The sequence below is a fragment of the Sciurus vulgaris genome (genome assembly GCF_902686455.1).
Source record: "Sciurus vulgaris genome assembly, chromosome: 12".
NCBI lineage: Eukaryota > Metazoa > Chordata > Mammalia > Rodentia > Sciuridae > Sciurus > Sciurus vulgaris.
The window spans coordinates 110,316,698-110,335,387 of NC_136473.1; positions in this window are offsets into that span (position 1 = coordinate 110,316,698).

Sequence of the window (18,690 nt, forward strand, 5' to 3'; positions counted from 1 at the left end):
GGGCTCATGAATACCTAAGACACTCTTTTTACATATGCTCCTAAATGCTCCTAAACTTCCATTGGGGTTATGTCCCTAAAAACCTATCATAAGTTGAACATATCCTACATCAAAAATGCATTTAATTTGCCCAACCTGCTAAGTATCATAGCTTAGCAGTACAGTACACTGCAGAGTATTAGTTATGTATCTTCATGATCACATGACCACCTGGGAGTTGGGGCTTGTTGCCACTGTCCAGCACCCCAAAGGAGTACTGTGTCACGTATCACTGGGATAGGAAAAGATCAAACTTCAAAATTTGAAGTATGCATTCCACTGAATGCATATACCTTTTGAACTATTATAAAGTCAAAAATTCCTAAGTCAAATCATCATGAGTCAGGGACCATATATGCCAAAGGTTTAGCATTCTCATGAACCAGGGATAAATGCCCATCTTTGCCGCTCACACTACAGCCTTCTAGGAAGCTGGATTCCAGGACTCCATTCTCTCTGACCTCTGACTCCAGATTCACCAAACTGAGAGTCCATCAGCTCTAGGCACCCCAGGTTGGCCCAGGGTGTGTCACATCATCCAGATACTGAAGAAGTCCTTTGCAAAGGCAAAACCTGTCCTCATTGGCCCTGCCTCCAACTTCCAAGGCCCAATTGAAGATTCTACTCATCCCAGGACTGTGCCTCTCCTTTCTCCTGAAGAGTCAAGCTCCACAATGGTTAAACCCTGACAACTCCAGACGAAGCCATGTGCCTGAGTGAAGGGAATCTCCTTGGCCTGGAGAACCAAGGACCAGAAGGGAAGACCAGGCTGCTCTGCACAAGACCAGACTCGACCAGGGCAGGAGTATCAATGTGAGTGTGAGCAAAAGGGTGAGTGTGCCAGATCACAGCCTCTTCAGCTCCAGACTGCAGTGCTTCCGATAAAGCCACCTGACAACCACTCGTCTGTGGTAGCGCAGGCTTGGGAAGACGGACATACGAGAGAGAAAAGGGGTTAAATGGACATTCTTCCCATTTCAGCTGAGCAAACTTCCATCTTGCTTATTTTGAGTCATTCTCTCCCATACAATCAGTCCAGCCACAAGACTCTCTTCTGCCCCTCCCAGACAAACTGTGGGTGAGTAGGCCTTGGCTGGAATGTCAGAGATCTGAGGCAGCGATTTCCAAACCCCTACAATGGGTTAATTGCCCTTCTTGGTTCTGGTGAAGCACTCTCTGCCTTCCCCAGCCAGTCTGTTCCATTGATTGTAATGATCTATCCCAGCTTCTTTTGACTATCCCAGCTGTACCCCAGATGATGGTTCTTGGAGGTTGGAGACTGCCTGTAATTTTTTAACACTATATCCCTGTGTTCATCACAGTGCCTGGCATGGAGTAGACACTCAGTACATAGCTGTTGATTGAATGTCTGCAACCTAGTCAGATTCGTCCCGAGAATGATGGAGAAAGGGTACCAGGGACTGGGGAATACTTGAGCCAATTATGCCTCTCCCCAGGAGACGTTCGGAACCCAGGACATGTCGGGATTGAGGAGATACGAGGTGGCGCTGGAGGCGGAGGAGGAGTGAGTGGGGGCGGGGTTCTGCGGAGGAGGAATCAGGCGGCTCCGGGTGGGGGAGGGTGCCTCTTTCTTCTTAATTAACTATTTTTACCATCTTCTAGAATTGGTTTATATAATTCCTGCCCCCACCATTGATGCTGATGAAATTACTACAATTGTGGGTGACAGCTGACACCTGCTGTTTGCTGTAAAGCCAGATCTAGTTCATGGCTCTTGTTTTCACTGTTAACAATTGCTGACCCCACCATTCCTGTTTTTTTTTTTTTTTTTTTTTGTGGTAGTTAATGTTGTAGATGTCATAGTAGGACCTGGGTATTCTAATATAATACTGTTTGCATCAGTCATAGTTATTGTTTGCTATTGTTTGTTTAGCCTAATACTTCGAGGTGCTACAAGTTGCTGTTGAACAAACTCAACCAAAAGACCTTATTCCACACACAAATTGTATCAGCTACACTTTAATGCAAAGAGTAGAAGAAACAAAATCCCATACTAATGCCCAAGCCCCAAGTCAAAATAAAAAAAAAACAGAATCAACACAAAAGCTATCACAAGAAGGTGTCAATATAGATCACTCTAGGACACTTTAGTAGGTGAATACTGTGCCCTAAAAAGACCCAACGCAAGAGCAGAAAAGAAATACCTCCAAACAGATGCATAAAACCCAACACAGCAATACAAGAAATATGAAAAAACAAGGTAACATGACACCTTCTAAAGTTTATAAATCACCAGCAATTGACTGCAAAGACACTGAAATGAATAAAATATCAGATAAAGAATTCAAAAGAATCATTATAAAGATGATCAGTGAATTCCAAGAGAACACAGAAAAACAACTGAATGAATTAAGGAAGTCAGTACAGAGTATGAATGAGAAATTCAATAAGGAGAGAGAAATATTGAGAAAGAACTGAACAAGTCTTGGAAATGAAAAACAATACATCAAATAAAATGTTCAATTGAAAGTCTCTAAGACAGATGCTAAAAACAATCTCACAACTGGAAGACAAAGTGACCAACCTTGAACATTCAGATAGCATTAAGGAAAATAAGTAACCATGATCAGAATATACAAGAACTCTGGGAAAACATTAAGAGACCAAATTTAAGCATCACTGGAATTGAGGCTGTGAGATGCAGGCTAAAGGAATTGATAACCTCCTCAAGAAATAATAACAGAAAAATTTCCAAACCTTGAGAATGAGATGGACATCAAGATACAGGAGGCATTCAGAATTTCAAATAGACAAGATAAAACAAAACCCTGCCCATGACACATAATTATTAAAATGCCTAACATGCAGAACAAGAATAGAACTTTTAAAGCCTTAAGAGAAAAACATCAAGTCATATTTAGAGGTAAGCCTTTCAGAATTACTTTCACTTTCTCAGCAGAAACTCAAAAAGACAGAAGGACTTGGAATGATGTGTTATAAATTCTGAAAGAAAATAACTCTCAACCAATATTGCTACATCTAGCAAAGCTATTATTCAAAATGAAGAAATAAAATCCTTCCAAGATAAGCAGAAACTAAAAGAATACATGACAACTGGCACTACAAAATGTACTTAATGAAATACTCCACACAAAAGAAATGAAAAACAAACCCAAGAGCTCACAAATGAACGAATCTCAAGAGTAGCAAAGCAAATGCGAAGACTGATTTAAACATTATGTGTAAATCAAAATGGCAGGAATTAGTAAACATCTTTCTATAATGATACTGAATGCAAATGGTCTCAATACAGGCTGGCAAAACATATTAAGAAATAAGATCCAACTATATGTTGTTTGCAAGAGACAGACACAGGCTGAAAGTTAAAGGATGGGAATTGATACACAATGGGAATGTAGCAGGAACAGCTATTCTCATCTGACAAAGCAGACTTCAAACCAAAATCAATCAGAAAAGACAAAGTCCATTTCATATTGGCAAAGGTATTAATCCAATAAGAAAATATGGCAAAAAATATTTATGCCCCAAACATGGGTAAAACCTAATTACATAAAAGAGACTACTCAAACTGAGGCCTCAGAACCCTGTAAAATAATACTGGGTGATTTCAAAACACTGTGCTCACCATTAGATAGATCATCCAGACATAAACTTGGTAAAGATTTTCTGGACCTGAAAAATATTGTAAATCAAATGGACTTAATAGACATCTATAGAATATTTCATTCTGTAGCTGGATACTTACTTCTCAGTGACTCGTAGAAACTTCTTCAAAATAGACCAATTTTAGGCCACAAAGCAACTCTGAGCAAATACAAAAAGAAACTGATATTTAATTCTTTGCATCGTATCAGATTATGATGGTATGAAATTAGAAATTAACACCAAAAAACCTTACAGAAACCATATAAACACATAATGTTGAACAATATTCTTTTGAATAATGAATGGGTGATAGAAGAAATCAGGGGAAACTTTAAAAAAATTCTTAAATGAGAATAGTGATACAACATATCAGAACCTCTGAGACACTATGAATGAGTTTTAAGAAGAAAGTTTATAGCTCCGAGTGCCTACATAAGAAAATCAGAAAACATCCAAATAAACAAACTAATGATACATCTCAAGGCCATGAAGAAGATCAACAAACCAATTCCAAAACCAGCAGAAGGAAGGAAATAATTAAGATCAGAGCTGAAATCAATGAAATTAGGAATAAAATAAAATACAAATGATCAATGAAACACAAGAGTTTCATTGGTTCTTTGAAAAGATAAACAAGATTAATAAGTCCTTAATCAAACCAGCCAAAAGGAAAAAAAAAAAGATTCAAATCAATAAAATTAGAGATGAAAAAGGAGAAATCACCACAGATATCACAGAAATTCAATGGATCATTAGGGACTATTTGAAAATTTATACTCTAATAGATTGGAAAACCTAGAAGAAATGAATATATTCCTAGACAAATATATGCCAAAACTGAATTAAGAGGACAGAAAACCTAAACAGACCAATAACTAGCAATAGGATATAAGCAGTAATAAAAAGTCTTCCAACAAAGAAAATCCCAAGACCAGATGGATTCTCACCTGAATTCTACCGAACCTTTAAGATAATGCCAATACTCCTAACATTAGTCTATAAAAGAAGGGGATGAATACTTCCAAATTCATTCAATGAAGTCAGTACTCATACCAAAACCACATAAGGACTCACTCATACCAAAACCACATAAGGACACTACAAGGAAAGAAAATGACAGACTAATATCTCTGATGAATTTAGATGCAAAAATAGTTATATTAGCAAATCATGTTCAACAATGTATTAAGATTATATATAATGATCAAGTCAGTTTTTTTTTTTTTTTACATTCTTTTTTTTTTTTTTTATTGTAAACAAATGGGATACATGTTGTTTCTCTGTTTGTACATGGCGTAAAGGCATACCATTTGTGTAATCATAAATTTACATAGAGCAATGTTGTTTGATTCATTCTGTTATTTTTTTTCCCTTCCCCCCACCCCTCCCACCCCTCTTTACCCTCTATACAGTAGTTCCTTCCTCCATACTTGCCCCCCTCCCTAACCCTAACTCTAACCCTTCCCTCCCCCCCATTATGTGTCAACCTCCACTTATTAGCGATATCATTCGTCCTTTGGCTTTTTGAGATTGGCTTATCTCACTTAGCATGATATTCTCCAATTTCATCCATTTGCCTGCAAATGTCATAATTTTATCATTCTTTATGGCTGTGTAATATTCCATAGTATATATATACCACAGTTTCTTTATCCACTCATCAATTGAAGGGCATCTAGGTTGGTTCCACAGTCTGGCTATTGTGAATTGAGCAGCTATGAACATTGATGTGGCTGTATTTCTGTAGTATGCTGATTTTAAGTCCTTTGGGTATAGGCCAAGGAGTGGGATAGCTGGGTCAAATGGTGGTTCCATTCCAAGTTTTCTAAGGAATCTCCACACTGCTTTCCATAGTGGCTGCACTAATTTGCAGCCCCACCAGCAGTGTATGAGTGTACCTTTCTCCCCACATCCTCGCCAACACCTGTTGTTGCTCGTATTCTTGATAATCGCCATTCTAATTGGGGTGAGATGGAATCTTAGGGTGGTTTTGATTTGCATTTCTCTTATTACTAGAGATGTTGAACATTTTTCCATATGTTTGTTGATTGCTTGTAGATCTTCTTCTGTGAAGTGTCTATTCATTTCCTTAGCCCATTTGTTGACTGGACTGTTTGAATTCTTGGAGTAGAGTTTTTTGAGTTCTTTATAGATTCTGGAGATTAGTGCTCTATCTGAAGTATGATTGGCAAAGATATTCTCCCACTCTGTAGGCTCTTTCTTCGCATTGCTGATAGTTTCCTTTGCTGAGAGAAAGCTTTTTAGTTTGAATCTATCCCAGTGGTTGATTCTAGCTTTTATTTCTTGTGCTATGGGAGTCCTGTTAAGGAAGTCTGGTCCTAGACCAACAAGGTGAAGATTTGGACCTACTTTTTCTTCTATAATCTGCAGGGTCTCTGGTCTGATTCCGAGGTCCTTAATCCATTTTGAGTTTAGTTTCGTGCATGGTGAGAGATATGGGTTTAGTTTCATTCTGTTGCATATGGATTTCCAATTCTCCCAGCACCATTTGTTGAAGAGTCTATCTTTTCTCCATTGCATATTTTTGGCCCCTTTGTCTAGTATGAGAAAATTGTATTTATTTGGGTTTGTGTCTGTGTCCTCTATTCTGTACCATTGATCTACCTTTCTATTTTGGTACCAATACCATGCCGTTTTTGTTACTATTGCTTTGTAGTAGAGTTGAAGATCTGGTATTGCAATACCCCCTGTTTCACTCTTCCTGCTAAGGATTGCTTTAGCTATTCTGGGTTTCTTATTCTTCCAGATGAATTTCATAATTGCCTGCTCTATTTCTGTAAGGTACGTCATTGGAATTTTAATTGGAATTGCATTGAATTTGTATAGCACTTTAGGTAGTATGGCCATTTTGACAATATTAATTCTTCCTATCCAAGAACATGGAAGATCTTTCCATCTTCTAAGGTGTTCTTTAATTTCTTTCTTTAGTGTTGTATAGTTCTCATTGTAGAGGTCTTTCACCTCTTTTGTGAGATTGATTCCCAAGTATTTTATTTTTTTCGAGGCTATTGTGAATGGGGTAGTTTTCCTAATTTCTCTTTCTGAAGATTCATCACTTATGTATAAAAATGCGTTGGATTTATGGGCATTGATCTTGTAACCTGCTACTTTACTGAAATCACTTATGAGTTCTAAGAGTTTTCTGGTGGAATTTCCAGGTTCCTCTAAATATATAATCATGTCATCAGCGAACAGGGATAGTTTGAGTTCTTCCTTTCCAATTCATATCCCTTTAATTTCTTTGGTTTGTCTAATTGCTCTGGCCAGAGTCTCAAGAACGATGTTGAATAGAAGTGGTGAAAGAGGGCATCCCTGCCTTGTTCCAGTTTTTAGGGGGAATGCTTTCAGTTTTTCACCATTTAGAATGATATTAGCCATGGGCTTAGCATAAATGGCCTTTACAATATTAAGGAATGTTCCCACTATCCCTATTTTTTCTAGTGTTTTGAGCATGAAGGGGTGCTGTATTTTATCAAATGCTTTTTCTGCATCTATTGAAATAATCATGTGATTCTTGACTTTAAGTCTATTAATATGGTGAATTACGTTTATTGATTTCCTGATGTTGAACCAACCTTGCATCCCTGGGATGAAACCCACTTGATCATGGTGCACTATCTTTTTAATATGTTTTTGTATGCGATTTGCTAAAATTTTGTTGAGAATTTTTGCGTCGATGTTCATTAAGGATATTGGTCTGAAATTTTCTTTCCTTGATGAGTCTCTGTCTGGTTTAGGTATCAGTGTGATATTGGCTTCATAGAATGAGTTTGGGAGGGTTCCCTCCTCTTCTATTTTATGGAATACTTTGAGAAGTATTGGAATGAGCTCTTCCTTAAAGGTTTTGTAGAACTCGGCTGAGAACCCATCTGGTCCCGGACTTTTCTTTGTTGGTAGGCTTTTGATGACTTCTTCTATTTCAGTGCTTGAAATTGGTCTATTTAAATTGTTTATGTCCTCCTCATTCAGTTTAGGCAATTCATATGTCTCTAGAAACCTGTTGATGTCTTCGAAATTTTCTATTTTGTTGGAGTATAGATTTTCAAAATAGCTTCTAATTATGTTTTGTATTTCAATCCTGTCTGTTGTGATATTTCCTTGTTCATTCCGAATTTTAGTGATTTGGGTTTTCTCTCGTCTTCTCTTTGTTAGTGTGGCTAAAGGTTTATCAATTTTGTTTATTTTTTCGAAGAACCAACTATTTATTTTGTCAATTTTTTGTATTGTTTCTTTTGTTTCAATTTCATTGATTTCAGCTCTGAGTTTAACTATTTCCTGTCTTCTACTACTTTTGGTGCTGTTCTGTTCTTCTTTTTCTAAGGCTTTGAGCTGTAGTGTTAGGTTGTTTATTTGTTGAGTTTTACTTCTTTTATTAAATGCGCTCCATGAAATAAATTTCCCTCTAAGTACTGCTTTCATAGTGTCCCAGAGATTTTGATATGATGTTTCTTTGTTCTCATTTACCTCTAAGAATTTTTTAATTTCCTTCCTAATATCTTCTGTTATCCATTCATCATATAATAGCATATTGTTTAATCTCCAGATGTTGGAATAGTTTCTGTGTTTTACTCTTTCATTTATTTCTAACTTCAATCCATTATGATCTGATAGAATACATGCTAGTGTCTCTATCTTCTTGTATTTGCTAACATTAGCTTTGTGGCATAATATATGGTCTATTTTAGAGAAGGATCCATGTGCTGCTGAGAAGAAAGTGTATTCACTCTTGGTTGGATGGAATATTCTATAAATGTCCGTTAAGTCTAAATTATTGATTGTGTTGTTGAGATCTATGGTTTCTTTGCTCAATTTTTGTCTGGAAGATCTGTCCAGTGGTGAGAGCGGCGTGTTAAAATCACCTAGTATTATTGTGTTGTGGTCTATTTGGTTTCTGAAATTGAGAAGGATTTGTTTGACATACATAGATGAGCCACTGTTTGGGGCATAGATGTTTATGATTGTTATATCTTGCTGATTTATGCTTCCCTTAAGCAGTATGAAGTGACCTTCTTTATCCCTTCTGACTAACTTTGGCTTGAAGTCCACATTATCGGAAATGAGGATGGATACTTCAGCTTTTTTGCTGAGTCCATGTGCATGGTATGTTTTTCCCCATCCTTTCACCTTTAATCTATGGGTATCTTTTTCTATGAGGTGAGTCTCTTGCAGGCAACATATTGTTAGATCTTTCTTTTTAATCCAGTCTGCCAGTCTATGTCTTTTGATTGATGAATTCAGGCCATTAACATTCAGGGTTATTATAGAGAAATGATTTGGTTTCCCGGTCATTTGGTTCATTTTTAAAATTTTGTTTATTTATTTGTTTGACACAACTTGTTTCCTCCTTTATTTGACAATTCCTTTAGGATAATTCCTCCCTTTGCTGATTTGCTTCTTTGTTTTTCATCTCTTCCTCATGGAATATTTTGTTGAGAATGTTCTGTAATGCTGTCTTTCTTTTTGTAAATTCTTTTAGCTTTTGTTTATCATGGAAGGATTTTATTTCATCGTCAAATTTGAAGGTAAGTTTTGCTGGGTATAAGATTCTTGGTTGGCATCCATTTTCTTTCAGGGCTTGAAAAATGTTGTTCCAGGACCTTCTAGCTTTTAGGGTCTGGATTGAAAAATCTGCTGATATGCGTATTGGTTTCCCCCTGAATGTAATTTGGTTCTTTTCTCTCACAGCCTTTAAAATTCTGTCTTTATTTTGTATGTTAGGTATTTTCATTATAATGTGCCTTGGTGTGGGTCTGTTGTAATTTTGTGTATTTGGAGTCCTGTAAGCCTCTTGAACTTGATTTTCCATTTCATTCTTCAGATTTGGGAAATTTTCTGATATTATTTCATTGAATAGGTTGTTCATTCCTTTGGCTTGTTTCTCTAGGCCTTCCTCAATCCCAATAATTCTTAAATTTGGCCTTTTCATGATATCCCATAGTTCTTGTAGATTCTGTTCATGATTTCTTACCATCTTCTCTGTTTGTTCAGCTTTGTTTTCAAGGTTAAATATTTTGTCTTCAATGTCTGAGGTTCTGTCTTCCAGGTGTTCTATCCTATTGGATATGCTTTCTATGGAGTTCTTAATTTGGTTTATTGTTTCCTTCATGTCAAGGATTTCTGTTTGGTTTTTTTTCAATATCTCTAACTCTTTATTGAAATGATCTTTTGCTTCCTGTATTTGCTCTTTTAACTGTCGATTGGTGCGATCAATCAATGCTTGCATTTGCTCTTTCATCTCATCATTCAATGCTTGCATTTGCTCTTTCATCTCCTCGTTTGCTTCTCTGATCATTTTAATTATGTACATTCTGAACTCTTTTTCTGTCATTTCTTCTGCCATGCTGTCATTGGGTTTTATTGATGTAACATCTAGATTTGTTTGCAGCATTTTCTTTCCTTGTTTTCTCATGTTGTTCAGATATCAGTGGACCGCTGAGATATTGCAGATTTCCTCTGTTGATTTACAATGACCCTGAAGATTTCTATATATATCCCCTCTTAGCCTTCAGTAGGCTGAAGTCTTGGAGGAGGTTGATAATGCGGTGCTCCACAAGGAAGCTGCCTCTCTAGGAGTGGTGGCCTTCAGGTGGGGTATATTCCCTGCTAGTGGGCAGAGGTGCCTCCACTTGTTGACCAATGGTCATCCAAAGGGGACCTAGGCTGTGGGCTGAGGCAAGGCCTGTTTGGGCCTGAGTCTCTGGTTTTACCGTCCTTGTGGGAAACCTCACCCAGCAGGGAAGACTCACCCGGTGGGGAGGTCTCGCTGGTCAGTTTCCTCCTAGAGGTTCCCCTCAATTTACAGCTACTGCCTGGGCTGGGCTGCCTTCCTCTGCAAAGTTTCCAGGGGCCCGGCCCTACCTCCTGGGCCTGGGAGCCTCACCCTTCGCAGATGAATCTCCTTAGGCTGCCCCTCCTCAGAGAATTTGCCCATAGGCCTGGAACCTTCGCTCCGCCCTAAGCCTGTCTCTGTGCGGCTCTTCCACCCAGAAGCCTCCTAGATCCTGGGACCCTGTTCTGCACCTAATCGCCTGGCTGCGTGGCCCCTCCTCTGAGCAGCCACCTGTGGCCCCGAACAATCGCTCTGAGTCCCAGAGACCCGCCACAGGCCTCTTCCTCCAGACAGCCGCCCAGTATGCCGGTGCGGTCACTAGGAGTCCAAGAAACTCACTTCGTGCCTCCTCCTCCCACCAACCACCCGTAGCCCGGGGCAATCAATCACTCCGAGTCGAAGTGACCCTGCCCGTTCCTCCTCCTTCTCCAGATAACCCCCCGGGTGTTCAGGAGCAGTCCCTCTGAGTGGCTCTGAATCCACGTGACCCGCTGCACGGGTCCTCTGGGCAACTGCCCGGCGCTCTGGTGTGGTCCCTCAAGACCAAGCGTCCCACCACGCTTCTCCTCCAGGCAGCCCCCCTGTGTTCAGGAGCTGTCACTTTAAGACCAAACAACTCACCACTCGCCCTCTCCTCTGAGCAGCCGCCTGGAGCGCTAATGCAGTCACTGCGAGTCCAAAGGACCCGCCGCGCTCCTTCTCCTCCTCCTCCTACTCCTCCGGGCAGGCCCCGGGGTTCAGAAGTGGTCAGAGTCCAAACAGCTCGCCATGCAGCCCCTTCTCTGGCAACCGCCTGTAGTTCCCGTATAGTCACCCGAATCCAAGCGGCTGCTCCTCTTCCTCCTTGTCCTCAGGGCAGGCCCCGGGGTTCAGAAGCGTCGTTCTGATTCCAAACAGCTCGCCGCGCGGCTTCTCCTCTGGCAACCGCCTGCAGCTCTGGCGCAGTCTCTCCGAATCCAAGTGGCCACGCTCCTCTCCTCCTCCTCAGGGCAGGCCCCGGTGTCCTGAGTCCACACAGTTCTCCCCGCCACTCCTCCCCCGGGCAGCCGCCGGAGCCCCAGTGGCTGCTCCGAGTCCCAGCGCTGTGCCGAGCGGCCTCCTCTACGGCGCTCCAGCGGGGGGAGGGGCGTCTCGCCGGCAGTTCTACTTCACAAAGTTTCCTGCGTTCCGGGACCCCCGTCCCATCCGGGATGCCCCCCAGGGGGTGAGAGTCACCCGGCTACTTTGAGTTGGTCCCAAGCGTCTCAATATCTCCTCTCTTGAATCCTGAGTTCTGGAGCAACACGTAATGCAGCCACCCTCTAGGCCGCCATCTTGACTCAAGTCAGTTTTATTCCAGAGATTCAAGAATGATTTAATATACACAAAGCAAATATAATTTAATCACAAATATAATTAAGGACAAAAAACACTTATTCATTTCAATTGATGCAGAGAAGGCTTTTGATAAAATTCAGCACCCACTCATTATAAGAACACTGAACAAACTAGGGACAGAAGAAACCTACCTCAACATTATAAAGGCTACATATGAAAAATTCAAAGCAAGCCTCATAGTAAATGGGGAAAAACTGAAAGCATTTCTTTTAAAATATTGAACAAGACAAGGCTATCCACTCTCACCACTTCTGTTTAATATAGTGCTGGAAATTCTAGCCAGAGCATTTAGGGAAGAGAAGATGATAAAAGGAAATTAAAAATAGGAAATGAAGACATCAAGGCATCACTATTTGCAGATATGATATTATACCTAAAGGACCAAAGAACTCTGCCAAAAGACTGCTAGAACCAATAAACAAATTTGGCAAAGTAGAAGGTAACAAAATCAACATACAAAAATCAAAAGCTTTCCTATATACCAACAACAAATCTTTTGAGAAAGAAATCAGGGAAACAATTCCCCTCACAAAATAAATAAAATACCTGGCAATAAATCTAACTAAGGAGGGGAAATCTTCTACTTGAAAATTATAGAACACGAACAAAGAAATTGAAGAAGCCTTTGGAAAATAGAAAGACCTTCCATGTTCATGGACTGGCAGCATTAACATTGTTAAAATGGTCACACTGTCAAAAGCAATATCAGATTCAATGCAATCACCATCAAAATACCAATGACAGATGGTGTGGTGAGGCATACCTGTAATCCCAGCAGCTTGGGAGGCAGAAGCAGGAGGACTGCAAGTTCAAAGCCAGCCTCAGCAACATAGGAGACCCTGTCTCAAAATACAAAACAAATGTATGGACTGGGGATATATCTCAGTGGTTAAGCACTCCTGCATTCAAACGCTGGTACCAAAAACAAAACAAAAATTAAATGTAAAAACCAATGATAGTCTTCACAGATCTAGAAAAATAGTCCTAAAATTCATTTGGAAGAATAAAAGACCTATAATAGCTGAAGAAATTCTGAGCTAAAAGAACAAGGCTAGAGACATCATAATACCTGACTTCAAATTGTACTACAGAGCTAGCCTAACAGAAACTGCATGGTACGGACATAAAAATAGACACGTAGGCCAACAGTACACAAGAAAAGACACTGAGATAAATTCCAGTTCTCTGCATGCTTTACTGGGTGTTCTACAACTCAGATCATTCTCACACTGCCTGGAGGGAGCGCAGACCCACTAGGTTAAGAGTGCAGTCTCATGAACCTGCTACTTTAGAGTGCCGACCCCAACTAGGTCTCCAGGTCACACTTTCCATGGTCATTTGCTATGATGACAGGGAAACACTTAATGTTTAATCTATTTTTAAAAGGCTATAGCACAGTAATAGCCAGATGAAAGAGATGCTTAGGGCATAGTATGGAGGAAGGAGAGCAAAGATTCTGGGATCTCTCCAGGTGCTCCACATCCCACAAACATCCATGGGCTCAGCAACCTGGAAAGCTCTTCAACCCTGTCCTTTTGGATGTTTATGGAAGTTTCATGATGAAAGCATAATTGACTAAATCACTGGCCATTGGTGATCAACTCAACCTGTAGGTACTCTCTTCTCCCTGGAGGTCGGGTGTTAGGCCAAAAGTTTAACTTGACCTAAAATTTGAGGATTCATACCTGCCATTTTCAAAAACAGACTACAGTGACCTAAACAGTGCATAATGGAATAAGGGTAGACATGAGGGTCAATAGTACAGAACTGAGGGTTGAAAAGTTCATACATTTATGGATATTTGATCATATCTAGATATATTTCCAATTATCCTAGCTCAAACTTCCATTTTAATACCCACTAGCAGTGGTGAGAGAGGGCATTCCTATCTTGTTTCTGATCTTAAGAGGAAAGATTTTTGTTCTTTAAAAATTGAGTAGGATGATAGTGGTGAGTTTTTTGGTAAGTGCCCTTTATGAACGTTTTTCTGAATCTCTTTAATCTTGAAAGGGTATTGGGTTTTGTTATAGCTCTTTCTGTGACAAGTGAGATGATCCCGTTTTTCTCCTTTTTTCTATTAGTGTGATAATATTACATTCATCTTATGTTGACCTACCACTGAATTCTTGAAATAAATTGCACTTGGTCATGGTGTATAACCCCTTTAATATTCTATTGCATTTGGTTTGCTAGTATTTTGTGAAAGATTTTTTTTCGTATGTAAACAATAATGTTCTGTAATATTCTTTCCTTCTTATCTTTGGTTTTGGTATTAGGGTAATACTGGCTTCACAGAATGATTAGGAAGCATTATTACCTGTTTGCTCCTTTTCTATTTTTCTGGATAGAGAAGGATTGGTTTTAATTCATTAAATGGTTGGGAGAAGTCACCAGCGAAACTCTGGTCCTAGACTCTTATTGGGTGTTTTTTTGTTTTGTTTTGTTTTTTTAAACAGACTTGATTTTAGAGCAGTTCATAGCAAAACTGAACAGAAGGCAGAGTTCTCATACACTGCTGGCTCCCCTCCCCAGACTCCTCCCTCCCTTACTAACTTCCTATACCAGTGCAGCTCCCACATTACCAACTTCCTGTGCCAGCATGGTGTATGTCAGAATTGATGAACCTAATACTAACACTTCGTTTTTGTCCCTAATCCATAGATCACATTAGGATTCATTCTTGGCGTTGAAAACTTTTTGATTAATTTCTTCATTTGTTATAGGTATGTTCATATTTTTTCTTCTTGAATCAATCCTGGTAATATGTGTCTTTGTAGGGAATTTTTCCATTTTGTCCTAATTTTCTGAAGTGCAGTTGTTCCTTTATAAGGTTGGTAATAATGTCATTACTTTCATTTTTAGTTTTATTATGTTTTCTTAGTCAATTTGACTATAAACTTGTTAATTTTGTGGATATATTCAAAGAATCAACTTTTGATTTTTGTTTTTCTTGCCTCTGCTTTTCTTTTTAAAAGTATCTTGAATCTTAATTTCCTTCCTTCTGCTAGGTTATTGAGTTTTTTCTTTTAACATCTAGCTTATTTACTATCACTGTATTACTCCCATTGATGCTCTTAATACTAAGAGCTGACACTCTTAATACAAATACTCTTGACACTAAAGCTGCATTAATGTCCCATGAGTTTGTGATTCTAAGAGTATAGATGTCTTTATGTCTTTATTTTTTCTTGTGGTAAATATACATCAAAAACTTACCATTAAACCATTTTTAAATGTTGAGTATGTTGACACTGCTATACAACTGCTACCATTTCCATCTCAGAAACTTCCCATCATTCCAAACTGAAAACTTTTGTAAGCCAGATCTCCCCATTCAGTGCTCCCATAGTCCCTAATAACCTCTATTCTACTTTCTCTAATTTTTTCTAGGGAGCTCATGTTAGAATATTTGTCCTTTTGTGTCTATTTCATTTAGCATGTTTTTAAAGGTTCGTCTGCTTCAGCATTCCATTTGTTTTTAAGGTTGAACAGTATCCTTTGCAGGTACATACCAGATTCTCTTTATTCTGTAACTGATGGGCATTTGGGTTATACATCAACCATTTGGCTATTGTGAATTAAGCTGTTATGAACACTGGTGGACAGATACGTACTATAGCATCTCCTTTTTTTCTTTGTCTTGAAGTGGAATTTCTATGCTTCATGGTGATTAATTTTTTGAGGAATTTCTCTACTGTCTTCAGCAGCTGTCGCACCATTTTACATTCCCACATCTTCGCCAGCACTGGTTATCTGTTTGTCTGTTTATAGCCATCCTAATGGTATGGCTATAAACAGACAAACTATCACGAAGTGGTAGTGATTTGCAACTGCTTAATGGTTAGTGACGTTGAGAATCTTTTGATATGTTTACTGATGATTTCTTTTTTTAGAGAACTGGCTATTTAAATTCTTTGCCTACATTTTGTGGGTCATTTGTTTTTTAGTTATTGAGTTGGTTTAAATTCATTATGTATTCTAGATCCTTATCAGATGTTTAATTTGCAAATATTTTCTCCCATTCTCTGAATTGCCTTTTTAGTATATCCTTTGATGCACAAACGTTTTAAATTTTGATGAAGTTTATTTTTCTTTTGTTGCCAGTGCTTCTGGTATATCCAAGAAAAATCACTGCCAAATCCAGTATCGTGAAGATTTTCCCCTAAGGTTTCTTCTACAAGTTTTATATTAAGTAAACCTAAAGGCAAAAAAGGCAAAGAAGCCAGGTCTGGTGGCGCATGCCTGTAATCCCACCTACTTGAGAAGCTAAGATAGAAGGATCCCCAGTTCAAGGCTGGTCTCTGCAACTCACTGAGACCCTGTCTTAAAAATAAAAAAAGGGCTAGGGATGTAACTCAGTGGTAAAACACCTCTCAGTTCAATTTATGGTAGCACAAAACAACAACAAAACCAAAAAAGGCAAGGAAGCAATTAAAAATAGTAAAAGCTAGAATAGTAAATGGAATCAGCACACATTACTCAGGTAGTGTGGTGGGGTAGGAATAGTCACAATAAAAAGATGGGGAAATTTATTGCCACTTGAAACTATAATTCAGATGACTGAGAAATAAGTTGATATTAACATATATTATTTAACTAGATTTATCTTTAGAAGATTTCTGATAGGCTCTTCTGCAACTTATTTGTGTGATTTGAAATACACTGCATATAGTTTTAAAAGGCAATAAAAGGGTCCTTTATCACATATATTACATATTAAGATTTCATTTTTTGAATTTATACAACTAGAAAGAGTCTACCTCCACCATATACTAAAAAAGTCAAGTTGAATACTTCTGTTGTGTGTTGCCTTTGCCAAAATGCACTAATGGTTATGAATATTTCCTTTATATGACAAATTGTGTCCATTTAGAATGTAGAATCCCTTGCATAAAAACATGATAACATGTTTTGTGGAAGTATTTGTTAATTTGGCTCTAAATATTTTTTATTTTCCTAGTATATTGCATTTAGTGTTTATTGTATGTAGATATATGTTTGTTGTCAAGGTACAGTTGTTACTGAAGGCTATTCTCTCTCAAAAGTGGAGCTGGGAATCAAACAGCAGTTGGACCACACTGAGTGGGTGTTTTAAGGCTGAGGTAAGCCCCGCCTTGAAGCACAAAATAGAGAGAAAGCAGCTCATTAAAAACCCTCATATAACAATGGTAAGGACAGCCACCCCTACAGAAGAGCACATTCAACATAGGAACACACATAAAGATAACATGAAAAAACAAGGCAATAAGATGTCTTTAAAAGTTCAAAACTCCCTAACAACTAAATTCAGAGATAATGAAGGGTAGAGAATACCAAGGAATTCAGTTGATTAGTAAAATAATCAATGAATTAAAGGAAAATCTAAAGAATGAACTACAGGGGTAAAGTCAGGATATGAAAGAACATTTCAATAAAGAGGTAGAGATTCTGAAAAAAAACCCAAACAAACAGAAATCTTGGAAATGAAAAACTCAGTTAATCAAATAAAAAAGTCAGTTAAGTCTTACAGGCAGACTAGATAATACTAGGGTTGGAGGATAAGAGGCAGGAAATGGAACATACAGTAATAAAGACAAATACAAACAGAATACTCAAGAGCTCAGGGACAACATTAAAAGAACAAACTTAAAAACTGCTGGCTCTGAGGAAGGAGAGAATATAGAGACTAACGGTATGGAAAACCAACTCGGTAAGATAATGGCAGAAAATTTCCATGATTTTGGGAAGGACAAGGATGTAGAGGTACAGGAGGAATTTAGATTTTCAAATAGAAACTGATAATAGCTTAGGCCATAAAGCAAATCTCAGCAAATACAAACAAAAAACACCAGAAGCAAAACAAACAAATAATCTTTTGCATTTTTTTCAGATCATAATGGAATGAAATTACAAGGAAAACCACAGAAACTACACCAATACATGAAGATTAAGAAATGTACTTTTGAATGATGAGTGGGGTCATTGAAGAAACTAAGGGGAAAATTAAAAAGTACATAGAATCCAACCAAGATGGAAACACAACATACCAGAATCTCTGGGATGCAAAAGTATTAAGGGAAGTTTATAGCTATGGATGCCTACATTAAAAAACAAAACAAAACAAAAAACCCAAAAACCTAATGGATCTCAAATAAACAACCTAATCATGCACTTTATGGTTTTAAACAAACAAGAACAAAGCACATCTAACACTAGTTAAAATTAAGATTAGAGCTAAAATTCATAGAAACTAAAATAATACACAGGGTCAATGAAACAAAGAGCTGGTTTTTTAAATAAACAAAATTGATAAATTCTTAGCTAAGCAAATCAAAATAGAGAAGACCCAGATTAATAAAATTGACAACAAAAATGGGGATATTACAACAAATGCAACTGAAATCCAGAGAGGGTCATTAGGTATATTTTCAACACTTATATTCCAATAAATAAAAATGTCTAGAAGAAATGGACAAATTTCAATACCCATGTGACCTAAGAAAACTGAACCAAGGGAGGACAGAAACCTAAACAGACTAATTACAAGCAATGCGATTGAAGCAGTAAAATGCCTCCCACCAAAGATAAGACCAGGACCTGATGGATTCATAGCTGAATTTTACCAGGTCTTCAAATGTCAATACTCCTCAAATTATTCCATGAAATTGAAAGGGAAGACATGCTTTCAAACTCATTCTACAAAGCCTGAATAACCCTCATACCAAAACTGGATTATGATATTTCAAGGAAAGAAAACTGTAGAACATAGATGCAAAAATCCTGAATAAAATATTAGCAAACTGAATTAAACTATGCAT